Here is a 15,903-nt window from a genome sequence, read left to right as displayed (position 1 = left end):
AAGTATCTTCTGGGTCCAGGGCTCTACACAGAACTGTTGTTATCAGCTCTGCTGAATTAGGCCTTTTATTTTCCCATTCATATCACAGTAGCCTTAAGAATAGTGTTTGTTCTTCAGCTACTACATGGGTGAAAGAAGAAAGAACCCATTATGCTTTTTTCAGTGGTCATTCATAGTGATTTTAACTAAAATCAATAGGAATTTTGCAGACACCTTAAATTAGAGACATGTTAGGTCTTTTCTGGGTCTTTTTTAAAAATAAAAAGCCACTTTGTTAAAGGGAAAAATAGTAGATAAACAGTTGAAGCCAAACTCCTTCATTAAATGCTGTTGGGCTACGCTCAAAACATATCAAGGAAAGGAATCAATGATAGTACATTGTATTCAAGAATAGGAACTAAAAGTTGTTAATTCAGAGTAATATTTATCCTGACACAGATATAGGACCAGGATAGATACAGGGAGAAGGACCAGGAAGGGAGAAAAACCCTCTTTATACTTATTGAAAGAAGACAGGACACCTGACCCAAAGTTCTTCCCACAGAACTGGGAAACTCTGGTACTTAAACAGAAAAAGGAACACTACTTTTCCTTCTTCTTTACCTCTTGCGACATTTTTCTTTTTCTAACAATACGAAATCTATTCAGAGATTTTTTTCTTTCTTTCAGCTGAATGAATTATTTAGCCATCATCAACTATTGTTCATAAACTGTTGAAAGCAGCAGGCACTAAAGCAGAAGCTGTGATTGCTTTCTAAAATTGCAGATGTCTACTCAGTTCAGCAGTCATTACCATGTAAGGTCACTTAGTAACGAGGTGCAAAGAGGAGTGGGCTGGAAAAATATAGGTTGAAGAACATAATTTTATCTCTAAAGTGTCTCTCAAAAGCCTGATCCTTCAAGGTACTGAACATCTAAGGGGCCCTGAGTGCTAATAACTTCTATTGAAATGAACCTGATTTAAGGAGATCCAGTACTTCTGAGGATACACTTAGAGGCTTCCAGGAACAGTGCCTAGTTGCCTAGTTCCAGATTTAATTTCTTCATTTTGCACAATCCACAGGATGATTTTATTGTTTGTTATTCTAATTTAGAATTTTTCAAAGGGCTTGTAAGAGAGTTTAAGTATATTGAGGACACTTTTCTCATTTTGTTGGAAGTGGGTCATTCTAACCCAAAGATAACATGGCTGCAGAGCACCTAAATCCTCAAGAAGGTTTGGCAGTGTTCACTACCTGTCACACTGGATCTTAATCTGAGCAACGTTCTGATTCTAAGGTGCTAAGCCCAGCACCAGGAACTAGCATGTCAGCAGTGACTGACATGGCACTCAACATGAGGTGTATCAAAAGAGCATTAATTTCAATATCTGGCTTCTTAAAGATTCTCTCAAGACATATTTCAAAAAACAAAGCACATAGATATCATTAGTTGCTTTGTGAATCTCAATCTTTTTTCCTGTTTTTGAAATAAAATAGCTAATAAAGAGCTTCCCTGACTCATCATTCAGGCTTCTAATTATAAACCTGGATTTTTTGTAATATTTCCTCTGCAGCTACTTCATTCACTATATGGCATAGCACTACATATCTAAAATACAGTAGAAACAATCTGCCAATCAGTAATTTCATTTCTGAAAGACAAGATTTACATGCATTCTTGGGATGTTATTTTTTCCAGCCATTTGGTAGGAGTAATTCCTACTTACTTCAACAGGGTCCACTGGAATCCCAAATGTAAGAACAGAGTCTCTGGGGAAGTGTCTCGGAAAAGTGTCTTAGATTTTGTTTACTCAGTCTTGGACTGTCAGATAAGTGCAATTCCAAAACCAGATAAATGTCTTTCAGTGAATAGAGACGAATCTTTTAGAGAAGTAATTTTCAGTTTTTCTCAGGAATCCTGGGGATCTGTGAACTACTTCTAGTAAGTGTGTGAATATTAAATAAACAAAGCAAATCAATTCTCAGTAAGCTTTAGTTTGCTGTATGGTCTATTTGCTCTATGTTAGTATTCTCACACTGGGAATCAGTAGTCTCACATCAGAAGTTGAAATACCTCTTTAGGTTAATTTAGAATATTCAAAGGAATGTCTGTTATATTTTATTTAATTTTTGTTTAATAAAAAGAGTAGAATCAGAAAGCAAGACAATCTTGAATATAATTCTTTTAACCAAAAATACACATACATGTTAAGATAGTTTGTTCTTATTGTTATGTCATTATTTTCAGTATTTTTTACATAGACGAGATGAGATGAGAAAACACTACAATATGCAAGAAAAGAAAAATAATCAAATAATCTGAAACTTTGGGCTAAAAAGTTTTGACCTTTTCTTTTAAAAAGTTGTTTTGTTTTGTTTAGTTTTCAAATAAGAAACAACAGTCTGGTTCAGTCAGAATAGCCAGTTTTTTTCTGACCTTAAGTTTTGCATACTTTTACTAGTAATATTTGTTGTTGGTGAGACATCTTTAGGACTTATGCAGGAAAGAAAAAGTTTGAGATACAGTAAGTTTTAATTAGTAGCGAAGAAATGGTTTGTCAGAAAAGACTAATGCCTTGTTTCCTCTAACATGAGTTGAAGTACCTTACCAGAGAGACTTTCCATTCTCAGCTGGACTAGCAACTTTGATATAAATATGACTAGAAGCAACTTCCCTTAGTGAGTTTCAGCATCACTTGACATACATTATATTGACTTCTCCCTTCTTATCAGAAAGTAGAAAGATATTTTTCTATGAGTCATTCATTCAAAAATAAATATCCAACAGATCAAAAAGTCAATACTACCTAGTATATAGATAATTAACAATGAAAATGATGACTAGAGGCTTTCAATATACATCAAAATCATATAAGAGATAAATTGAAATAATAATCTTTAAAGAATTTGTTAGCCATTGAATTTTGAGTGTAAGGCTAATTTTTCAAATTACATCTTTTCTAATACAGACGATCTATTTCTTATTTAACAACCTTATTTATCCCTTTTGCACTGAAAGATAGTGAATGCACAAACTCATCCACCAGCTCTTAGAAATGGTGCTTCCTTGTTCATACCTTTCCTCGGAGTATAGAAAGCATGGAAGTGGTGAGTTAGGAGAGAAATAAGTTGACCTAGGGGGACTCTTGCTCCTATGAAAACTCTCTCTTTACCATAAGGCTTTCCTTTAGGGAGTCCATAAGGTGGCCTTGGGCAGGACTAGAGTTCTCAACACAGTTTTTGGAATCTCATGGCTGCTTCATGGAGAGAAGAAAAGAAATGAAGCCGTTTTTTCGTAGATTCCTAAGAGAGATTTTCTGCTGGGAGAGGAAATAAATCAAAAGTGAGGTTCTCACAATACATTTTGTAATTCATATTTCACTTACTAATTTATTTACAGAAATGGGCTGCACCCTTAGTCTGATTCTATATATATGTTAGATTATGAAAGCTAAATTACACAATTAACATTTTGTATGGCAAACTATACACAGAGAAAAAAAGTACAATTGGGATGAAACTGAGTAGTCAGAAAATAAAGAAAATCATCCTGTCAGCTCAAATAAGTGGAAAAGTTATATGCTTTAGGCAAAAACAGCACAGAGAATATAGCAATGCTGTAAAGGCTATAGAAATGATATGTTAGTGACACTGATACGGTGAAAACAGAAACGGCTTAGTCACAAAGTCATCTTTATCAAATTCTTTTCTGTCTCTTCTTTGTCTGAATAGAATTTCACTAATAATTTTATTTAAAACACTAAAATTCACAATCAAGAAATATTTAGGTCACATCAAAATTGATGTACTTTTATTATTTTTTATTTTAAGAAATTAAGAAAGAATAAATATACTAACTAGTGTTTAAAATATATATTATTTATGGACAATATCTATTTTAGGGTCTTGATTTTGTTTTACAGTCAAGATGGAAGATTAGATTCTTTCTGTCCTGATAAGTAGTGCATGACCAGTTGTTCAGTCAGCTGTTATTTATTGTTGTACAGACAGATCAAGAAGAAATTTGTTACTTAAAAAACTAGAGGAAATGAAGAAGTAAGGAAGATACAAGGTCTTTACTGAATATATTTTATCCTCTAAATTCCAACATTAAATGTGATCATTTCACTTATACTAAGCTTATTATATAATAATTAAGGATTACAAAATCCTAAGTTACAATTTTATTGTTTTCAATACTGTTTTTTTTTTATTTTTAAATATTTCAGTTTTCCAGCATAGATCTTCTCACAAAGCAAAGAAAAATTCTTTTTTTACATCAGGCAGGGGTCTCTATTGGAATCAAGGAATTACTATTGCATGGTGTAAACACAAATAAACATCTGTTTCTTTTGTCCTTGTACAAGTAATTAACACAAAATCAGGAAGTAGATTTCTCACAGGAGGAATTCTTGCAATCCTCTTGCAAATGAGATTTGCATTCTGATATAGCTGAAGATTTTTATTTTTAAACTTGGAGATAGAAAAATATCCTGAGAATAAAATGCACAAATAATAAAATCCCTTAGATTATACATTGATATGCCTAAAAAATTTTCAAAATACCATTACATACTTTGATAGAAGTTCTAATAGTTATACCCTTCTTAGTGTCATTGAAGTGCTTAAGCTTTGTATCAGAGTAACTGAGGTTAATTCTTTCTTTCTTCTTCTCATTTTTAGTGTTCTTCACTGGCTGAATAATTGCTCCAGAGATGTTCAGCACCTCTTGTAAAATGCCTAGATTTGCCACTCCCAGTAGAGACCTTACTTGACCCTGTGTAATATCAATGGTAGGATGAGAGAGAGGGAGATGTTTACTGTCAGTTTTATCAGATTATATCTGCAGTTGTCTATGTTTCCTTTTGCTTCGCTTTTTTAATTACATCTCACATACCTTGTTGATCATAGCTAGATGAATTTTGGAAATCGGTGACCTATCCATAGCCCAGGGATGTAAAAAATATATACATATATATAAAAGTTGGCTTTAAGCCTTTCTGGGAATAGAGAATGGCATTATGTATTGAAATAGGTATTCCCAATATCAGTTTGAAAGCACAAATGAAGAGATAACATGGGAAGTGAATTTAGATTGCATAATGTATCTTTGTAGGGAAGGCAGGCAAGCAGGAATGAAGGCAGGAAGTGTTTTATCAATTATGAAACTGATAAATAAGCCAACTGAAAACAGCTGGTCTTCCTAAGAGAAGAAAATATCTTTCTTAACCTGAACGAACTTGGTTGATTAGATCCCACAGTATGTTTTGTGCAAAGCGTGAGCCCACCGATTTACGTGCTTTAGTTCCTAACAAAACAGCAGAGAGGTGGGAGTGGAAAATCTAAGTGGCCTGTAGCTGGCACGCATGAACACGCAGGTGCCCCTCCACGAGCCAGTCCTCCCCTGCTGTTCACCTTCTCACTCCGAAGGTGCAGCCGCACACACTTGAGGGAAGCTGCTTTTCTTAAACAGTGCACTAGGTCAGTCTTTCTGGCAACCTTAGGAACATTTATAATTGGCATAGCAACATACGGCATGGGAGAAGTTAGAAAGGAGGGGATTGCAGTGCATGAATTAATGAGCATTTCTGCATTATGAATGGAGATGCGTGCAGGCTTTAGAGCAAGCCCTTGCGATAGCCTCCTGGGCAGCAATGCATGGGTTGGCTGTGCCAGCTGCTTTCAGACCCAAACTGGGAAGCCTTCGCCGCAGTGTTTTATATTCAAGTCCATGCTGGTTACTGGATCTTTGAGCTACTCTGTGCAGTAAAGATTTAATTAACTGGATCTCCTGCTGTCCTCTTTACAGGCTGATCAAGCGCTACCGTAAAAGTGGAGTGGGAGAAAAGTGGAGGAGAGTGTCTTGAACTTGTAGATCTGGAGAGAGAACTGGATTAAACACAAGTCAGGTTACGAACGGCAAACAGGATGGTAGTGCTTCCCACACTGATAGCGAGGCAGAAAAAGTTTCTAAAGGAAAACTTTAGGCACACAATCTTAGCCACTCTAATCTTCAGGAATGATCAATTATCTGATCCAAAATTAAACAATATAGGGCCAAACTTTGTGCAGACAACAGCTATTTATATGTACATTGGAAAAGGGAATAAAAAGATTAAACAGTGTATTAAAAGCTGCAATTAATTAGTAAATTATTGTGATGTCAAGATATTACAGGATGCTGTTAAAAGATTATGCATTATTTGTAAAGTAGTGTCAGATTAAGGAATAAATAGTTACAGTATGAACAATCAATCAAATTTACATCATCATCCTTCCTGAGAATAAACAGATTTATGAAAAAGTGATGAGAAAATTCTGACTGTGTATATTAAATAAATTTAAAGTCTTTTGATATTAATATTTTGTAAATATTATCCTATAATTTGAGTTTTCTTATTGAGAAGAAAACCATTCCACAAAGTTTGTATCAATATAGTAATTCCTGTCTGATTCAGGAATGCTCAGCTCAGAAGTGATAATTTGGAAAAACTGAGTACAGTTGATGAATTCTGATTATTACTGTCAATCCATAAAAAAATGCCTAGTGGAATACTTATGGTGGTGAATAGAAAATCCAGCCTTTGTGGATGGAGGTTATAATATATGTCCGTGTAAGGATCAGGAAGCACTTGTTAATCATATGCTCTGGTCAAACACTGTTTAGCTAGTGCTCCGAGCAGCAATGCCAGAAGATCCAGCAAGACTAGTAAATGTATTATTAGGATATAAAATGTTAATATGACAAAAAATTTGACAATATGACTTAAATTTAATTTCAGGATTTAAGAAAGTGGAATGTAAGAAAAAAGGTGAAGCAGTAGACACATGGGTTAGTAAGATGTAACTCCCTGTAAAAATGTAGGCGGTAGTAACAAAGAAGAGGGGGAGGAATTATTGAAGATGATTAAAGGTGATAAAAGCAAGAGTAATGGCCTGAAACTCAAGCAGGAAATATTAATTTACATATTAATATAGAAAGTTATGATAATGATGTCAATTAGAAAAAAGAAATAATTTGCTGAAGAAGATAGTTCTAGTAATATTGCCTAAGGTATCAATGATACTAACATAACCTATCTCCGCATTAGCAAAGGCAATACATTTACAGAAGAATGAAAAGATAGAGTTCATTTGCTAGTGACTCCTATGATTGTATATTCATGAATATTTTTATCTAGAAAAGGAATATATAGTTCCTTGTTTATTTTTCTCTTTTTTCTTTCTTTCTTCTTTTTTTTTAAGTTAATTTCCTGATTCATTTTTATTCTGAAATAGCACAATTTACAGTATGTAGCTGCTATGTTTTGTACTTGAAAGTTTTTGTAGACATTTATTCTTATGTTGCATGTATTCATTCCAGATGGTCTTATAAAATGCTACTGATTCTCCTTTTTGTTTCTTTTTTTTTGGATTCCTGAAAACTGAATCATACTCCCTCCTAGTCATAAGCATTGCTGATTATATTTTATTTTTTTCCTCTGACATTAGAAATTAAATATGATTCCCCAACACTTTTGTATATATATAATTATTTTATTTTTATATCCCAAATAAATACATTGGAAGATATTCTTTTTACCTTCTTATCCATACTGTACTATTTGTTTTGTTAGGGTTGTTCATACAGCAATTATTTATTCCTTAATCTGATGCTACTTTACAGATAATGCATAATCTTTTAATAGAATGATGTAATATTCTGACATTATAATAATTTAGTAATTAACACAGTCATTTAAGGATAGTTTGCTCAAAACAAACTAAAAGGATCACTTTGTCATACAGTCCATACTTAAGCTGTTCCAAAGTTTACATGGAACAAATTAAGAGGAAAAAAAATCATTGAGGACTCCTAGATGTTATCTACTTTAATGACTAGTGCAGCACAAAGAGGCACTCGATCGTGACTTGATGTAATCCATTATAGTTCTCTTATTCTTGATGTCTGTATGAAGTACAAGGTTACTTCATTGCTATTAAGTTCACTGCAGTTGCTTGTTCTAGATAGATGTATGCACTATGAATACAGAACTAGCAGCCAGTGTGAGAGCTGTTTCTGTATGTGTTGGTTTCCTCTGCTACCAGGATCCTGTACCTGTTGTTTAGGGTAAACTGTTGGAGCAAGGGAGGTGCCTTTCCACACTACAAGTAGGGCAGACTGACGGGCATGCTGATACTTGACTTCAACGTGGATTCCACCAGAAGGGAAATCACTTAAACAACACTAGTGTTGCACTGAAGTGAGTACGCACAAGAAGAAAATAGGAGATCCTCCTGAATTCAGGAAGAATCTATATGTTACATATAAGATTTATTTATTTATTTATTTTTAAGAACTAATGATATTACCTTAGCAATAGCAAACTACTTTACAGTTCCAGCATTGGAAATAAGCTGTAACTACAGACTTACCTTGTCTACCTGTCTGGTCCCAAGGGGACATTGAGATGCTTAATTCAGAAGGTTGTCCTTCCGAATATTCAAAGAACTGGGTTTAGTCTCCACTCTGTACCCAAGTATTCCATCTTCTCTGATAAGTGGTTGTGCGAAGGTGATATCCTCGTATTGACCTTACTTTTTTGAAGAAAGACACAGATGCTTAAAATGTCTTTAGGCCCTTAATATTTAAAGTATTATAGCTGGGGTGGGGGAAAACTGTGATGTTCAACTGCTGGTCCTCAAAGAGGCAAATGGAGACATTTTTAAAAACTATTCTACAGCAATGATTTCATTACATAACATACCTTTTCCCTAGGTAACATTAAATTTTGAGCTTTACTTAATATTACTTCTAAATACACATAGAATTCTGAACACACTAGTGTCCTCCAGTCACAGTATAATTTACACAGAAATATTTTGTAGGACATCTACGATGATAATGCACACTGATTCTTGGGTCTTTCAGATGTGAATGACTGCTTAATAGTTTCAGATGAATTAAAACGTTCCTATTACCTCTTTAAGAATCAAGATAGGGTTGTGCAAAGGGCAAACATTTCTCCTGCTGCTAGTAATAAAGGTTGCTGCATCTCTGCTGTGATATATGAAGTAAGAAATTTATCACTTATTTGTAAAAAAAAATAGGTACTTGTGTAAGGAGGCACTCCAATATATTAGTGTTTTTCCTTGCTTTATTCACTACCAACTCACATCAGATTAAAAACAAAAAAAAATTTCTAAATATGAAAATAAGGAAAATTCCAATTTTTTTTTATTTTATTTTTTTCCCCATAACCTTGAATGTCTTTCACTTTTTGGGGATATTTATTAAGTATTCTCAGAGAAACTTCTCTTTTAGTTTTCCCTTCTTGCCTTTTAAACTCATGGCAGTCTTTGACTAGAGTACTACTAAAGGTGAGGGAAATCAGATAAAAGGCAAAATAACTCTACTCAGCTCTAACTTTCAAATGGTGTTGAATGTATGTAATTTGTTTTTTTGCTACTCAGTAAAGAGCACTGCTTTCTACTTATGCGAGAGTTTTTTGACAAAACTCTAATAAAGCTGATAAATATCATTGTTGCCTTCTCCTGATGCCACTGAAGTTAATAAGTCTGTACTGATTTCAGGGGGGAACAGAGTCAAGCTCTTTTTTCCTATATTTAAAAATTTTTACATGACTTTCTCAGCCAAGTTGCATAATGTAGATAATATCCAGCATCCATCTGTCTGGGGATTCGTTATCTTGATCTCAAGTGGACTATGACTTGCTTGCTTTTCTCTGTTATTTTTGTTACCAATGTTTCATTCGAAAAGGTAATAATGTAGGAGGTCTTTTTCTTTGCTAATTTGCTTATACTTATTAGTGGCCTTAGTACAATTTATTACAATTAGAACTAAATATAATCTTTATGAAGATTAATAATTCAGTTTCTGTTTTTTAACTTACTGTGGAGCTGCTTAACATTTCAAGTCTTAATATTTTTAATAACCTTTTGTGATTATTTTTGTATTTCTGTGATACTTTTTTGTATTAAAGTTTCTTTTTAATGTGCAAGTCTATGACAACATTTATGAAGGTTAACTTGGAAATATAATTAGAATTTGTTGAGAGTTAAACTGAATGGTTTATTAACTGTGCATTTACTTCTGAATTATGTTGCTCTATTTAATCACTAAATGTATGTTTTCCTGAAATGTTACTTAAGTTAAGGTGTTTAATCCTTCCAAGAAATCATTACAGGAGTCTTTCTCTGAAAGAGAAATAAGAAATCATAATAAAGCATGGTAAGCAATGCTTTCAATTAGAAAAGTAGGATGCCTTGAGTAGCTGATTTTCAAACACAAGAAGATATGAATTAACCCTGATCAGCAGGCTATAAAACATCAATACAATGAGCTACAGATGACTCATCATATTTCTATGGTAGTAATTGGGCTGAAAAGAGAGAGTCTATTAGGAAGAACTAAAGGGCCAAAGTTTCGTCGCAATACTAGGATGTCATCACTGGAAGTATTACTGCTGGAAGTGTAAGGCTTCAGCAAGTGGCATAGCTTGAAACAGCAACAATCACTGGTTATTTTTGTAATATAGTATGTGAGAAGGTGCTGCTAAAATGCCCTACGTAGGACCTTACCCAAGTTTTCAGTGCCTTTCCCAGGTTTCTAAACACTTGACACATTTAGTCTGAAGTTCTTCCTAAATATATATATATATATATATATATATATATATATATATATATATATAAAGTGGAATTTATCAGTTTAGATAAACAATAATGTACCAAATTATAACACTTCACTTGAACTATTATGTCTGTGTGTGTGTCCCAGGTCCATGGAAATTCAGACAGAACTGATCTTACTCACCTGCAATTTCTTAATAAAGATTTAATAAAGATTCCTTGCATTTCCATGGGCAAAGAATATACATGTTGACATTGTAACAGTTTAGTTGATTCATGGTAACATATTAATGTGCTCGTGATATTTGACCTTGAATCTGAGCCTTAGCAGCAATAATGTGGGGAAAAAAAAGAAAAAAAAAGAAAAAAAAAGGATTTTATGCAAAAGGAGGGAATGGAAACCTCAGTAAAGCACAGGCATACTCAATAAGTAAGGTGTGCTGCTGACACCAAGAAATGACATGACACTGAGGTAGGCAACCTGGGCTATTTCAGAGTACACTTGCCAGGCTGCAGTATTATTTTCTGTTTCTAAAAAAAATGAGTTTATTGAGAAAGAAATGCATCAGAGAGCATCTGTCAGAATATTAATAAAGCAATTAGGTCACATGGATTTCTTCATCTTTCTTTTTTCTTTTTCTTTTCTTTTTTTCTTTCTTTTTCTTTTTCTTTTCTTTTTATTTCTTTTTTTTTTTTGGTGAAGGCATAGGAAATGGGGTTTAATATGAGAGTTGTAAGGTAATTAAAATACTTAACATACATGGAAGCCATTGGTAATCCTGAAAATAAGAACTGGAAGGCTTTTACAAGTGGTGTCCTGGAGGACACCAATTCTGTTGGACATCAGTTCTAGGAACATCTTAAAAAAATACTTTCAGTGATGATCAAAATATGAAACTAAAATGAAATGTGCTGATGACACAAATTTGGATCTTCTGTATGTATACAGAAGAGAAAGAATGTCTTGAAAATGAGAATAGTAGGAATGAGATGGACTGTAAAAGTACAAAGCTCAAGGGTATATATTTGAGATTAAAAAATGAGAAGTCAGTTTCAGAAAGAAGAAGGGAGTACACAGAATGTGGAGGAGGGGACAGGCTGCTTGGGAGGGTTGTAAGAATGTGGTCAGAGTATGCGGGGATACAACGAAGAAGGGTGAGGCCCATTTGGAATTAAATCTGGCAAGGGATGTCAAGGAAAAAAGGGCTTCAAATACAGCAACAGCAAGAGAAAGACTGGGGAAACTATGGGCCTGCTGCTGAATGGGGTGGGGACCCTGGTGATGAAGGATACAGAGAAAGCAGAATTACTGAATGCTGCCTTTGCTTCAGTCTTTACTGCCAAGGAGAACCGTCAAGAATGTCAGAGCCTGGAGACAAGAAAGAAAGTCTGGAGAAAGGAACATTTTCCTTTGGCTGAAGAGGATCTGGTTAGAGATCTTTTAGGCAAACTTGAAGTCCACAGGTCCATAGGCCCTGATGGGATGTACCCACGGGTACTGAGGGATCTGGCAGATGTTGTTTTTAGGCTACTCTCCATCATCTTTGAAAGATCGTGGATAACTGGAGAGATGCCTAAGGACTGGAAGAAAACCAATGTCACTCCAGTCTTCAAAGAGGATGAGAAGGAGGACCTGGGGAACTACAGGCCGGTCAGCCTCACCTCCATCATCGGAAAAGTGACCAAATAAGCTCATCCTGGATGTCATTTCCAAACACATGGAGGAAAAGAAGGTGATCAGGAGTAGTCAGCATGGATTCATCAAGGGGAAATCATACTTAACCAACCTGACAGACTTCTATGATGGCATGACTGGCTAGGTAGATGAGAGGAGAGCAATGGATGCTGTGTACCTTGATTTCAGCAAGGCTTTTGGCACTGACTCCCGTAACATCCTCCTAGGCAAGCTCAAGGAGTGTGGGTTAGACGAGTGGACAGTGAGGTGGATTGAGAACTGATTGAAGGCAGAGCTCGGAGGGTCGTCATCAGTGGCGTGGAGTCTACTTTTCACCAATGACCTGGGTGAGGGGATGGAGTGCCTCCTCTGCAAGTTTACTGATGATACCAAGCTGGGAGGAGTGGCTGACACACCTCAGGGCTGTGCTACCATTCAGAGAGACCTGGACAGGCTGGAGAGCTGGGCAGAGAGGAACCTCCTGAGGTTCAACAAGGGCAAGTGCAGAGTCCTGCACCTAGGGAAAAATAACCCCACACACCAGTACAAGCTTGAGGGCCGACCTTCTGGAGAGCAGCTCTGCAGAGAAGGACCTGGGAGAGCTGGTGGATGACAAGTTGACTATGAGCCAGCAATGTGCCCTTGTGGCCAAGAAAGCCAATGGTCTCCTGGGGTGCATTAGGAAGAGTGTTGCCAGCAGGTTGAGGGAGGTGATGCTGCCCCTCTCCTCAGCCACGGGGAGGCCTCATCTCAAGTCCTGTGTGCAGTTCTGGGCTCCCCAGGACAAGAGAGACATGAGCTACTGGAGAGAGTCCAGCGTAGGGCTACCAAGATGATCAGAGGGCTGCAGCACCTGCCCTATGAGGAACGGCTGCGAGAGCTGGGCCTCTTCAGCCTGGGGAAGAGAAGACTGAGGGGGGATCTTATCAATGTGTACAAGTACCTGAAGGGAGGGTGTCAAGGGGACGGGGACAAACTCTTGTATAGTTGTCCCGTGTGACAGGAGAAGAGGCAATGGGCAGAAATTGAAGCACAGGAAGTTCCGCCTGACCGTGAGGGGGAATTTCTTCCCTGTGAGAGTGACAGAGCCCTGGACCAGGTTGCCCAGAGAGGTTGTGGAGTCTCCTTCTGTGGAAATCTTCAAGGCCCGCCTGGATGCAGCCCTGTCTAATATGCTCTAGGTGACCCTGCTGGAGCAGGGAGGTTGCACTAGAAGGTCTCCAGAGGTCCCTTCCAACCTTACCGATTTTGTGATTCTATGATTGTTTACTGTGAACTTAGTTTTAGAAGGTACTGAACACTCTCAGCTATTACAAGAGTGACATGTTTCTCAAAACAGATCTACATTGTCCTGTTAGTACAGTTCTGAGTTTACATAGTCAGTTTTGACAACAGCTTTTAGCTTTTACTTTCACAACCATATGAAACCTGTAATATCAACTCAAAATAATTGTTAAAAGCTAAGCAGTCATCAACCTTTAAAACTAATTTCTTACAAACCTCATTATTCTTGAGTACTATAAAATCAGCTTTTGTGTCATAGATATAAAATTCTTAAAGAGAAAAGAGATATTGAGGAGTAAATCATCCAGATTCTGAAATACTATAAATTATCATCTGAGACAGATGTGTTTGAATATCTCATTTCAGTTTATTTAAACTGCACTACCAGTAAATGAGTGATTAAATCCATGAGCAAATAATATAATGAGTGATTTTTTTTCTCAGTAAGATCAAAATCAGTAGGTATGAAATGAAGACTATTACTCCTTTTAATTTAAGTAGAGTTTATATATAAAATTCCAATTACACTGAAACCTATATTTTAATGTAGTGCAGCAGATATCAAAAATCAATACAAAATGAGATCATAAAATCATGAAAGTCGTATGTTATTTTTGGTAGAGTTCTGATGTTCTGTGAGCCAGAAAGAAGAGTGAATCAGTAGCTTACTGTTAGTATTAAAAAAGCCTCTTCCTGAATATAAAGAAGAAAAAGTTTTATTCTGTTTGATATAACAGCAAACAACTCCTTGGAAGTCTGCCAATTTCCAAATTGATTATAATTGCTGTAATTGGATATTTTAAACGCTAGAAAGCAGGATGTCATTTAAGCTTGCATTTGTGTGACTGTATGAAAGCCACAGCCAGATTTCATTTTTACCAAGTTACTCCGAAAATAAAAATATCGAAATGCGAAATGTATCACCAGTAGTTTTCAGTTTGCGTAGTTCAGATCATCTCCTGACATTCCCACTCTGGAAAAGTATTCAGTGAAGTACTGATGTGGGAGGACTGGGTGGTTTGTGGCAGAAACACAGTGTTCATGAGGATGTTATTGGAAAACACTGGAAGACAATGGGAACATTTTCTTGAACTCCCAGGGTAGAGAAGGGACTGTCAGAAAGCCTTAAACAGACTGCAGTCAAGCAAAGGCATGAAGAAGTGAACAGAGCTTGTTATTAACACTAAACTTGTTTTATCCTTCAGTCAGGGAAGACCAGTGATAGAGGCCTTCTGTTTTGGTCAGTTATGTAACCTGTGTGCTAAGAAATGGCTTTTTATTAGTAGTAGGACAAATAGAGTAAAAATGAGGAAAAAAAAGATTAACGGCTCCCCGTGAACCTGAAACACTGTCTATTTGTTCCTATATTCCCCAATTCTCTAAACTAAAAGGGAGTGAAAAATAAAAAAGTGAAAGTCTCAAGTGCATTTATATTACATATTATCACCCACTAGTTATCAGAGGAAAGAGTTACTTTCTTGTGTTCTGCTCCCATTCCTACCTCTGACTGGTCCTAAGACTGTAAAACCACTTAAAAATATCAAAAATCTCTAGAATTGTTTTACTTCAATAAAGTGCCTGGGTATGAAGTGAAATGCTTACCTTTTAACCCTCAGGTGGCAGAATTAACACAAAAATGTTTGAGTTCCCTCTTCTATAAATGAGTACAGTGGTACTGATCTCCTCCAAGGCTGCTTAATGTGAATTAGATTCGTATTTATGCAAAATATCATGAAGTCATTGATTAAAACTTAACACTATCTTTTATAATGAGTCAATTTTCATTTCTGCATTCCAGTATTTCACTGAACAAGTCGAAAGTACATTTTTTGTAGCTGCATTACAATCTGATGTTAAAGAAATGGATAATGATGACATTAACTAGGCAAAAATGAAATGCTACATGTCACAGAAAGCTTTGAAGAAAAATGTTACTCTATCTACCTATATTGTTGATTAAAATTAATGTTGAAATGTAAGATTATGATGCAATTTTCCTGGAAAAAAATCTGTATGTACCTCATGTTTCCCAAGCTTGACACTATTAATAAAGATTGTAGCCCTAAATATAGTGCAAGATCCTTCAGATTATAAAATAAAATATCTATGCAGAGATTTCTAAATTGATAAGTTTTCTTTCATCATGAGCCCTCTTATAGACTACCCTTCTATCGGAGATTCAAATATAAAGGTTTTTTTGTAACTTTAAGATCTCAGACTGAAACCTTAAGATATGCTTAAGCTATTTGTATACAAATAGGCAGCAATTAAGAAGACATAAAATTATTGCAGAGCACTGCTGTAGCTATGGCAACTAGCTTCCACTCTACT

Source organism: Rhea pennata, chromosome 2, assembly GCF_028389875.1.
Source record: "Rhea pennata isolate bPtePen1 chromosome 2, bPtePen1.pri, whole genome shotgun sequence".
NCBI classification, from domain to species: Eukaryota; Metazoa; Chordata; class Aves; order Rheiformes; family Rheidae; genus Rhea; species Rhea pennata.
The sequence above is the reverse complement of the archived record's forward strand: the minus strand, read 5'-3'. Positions refer to the sequence as shown.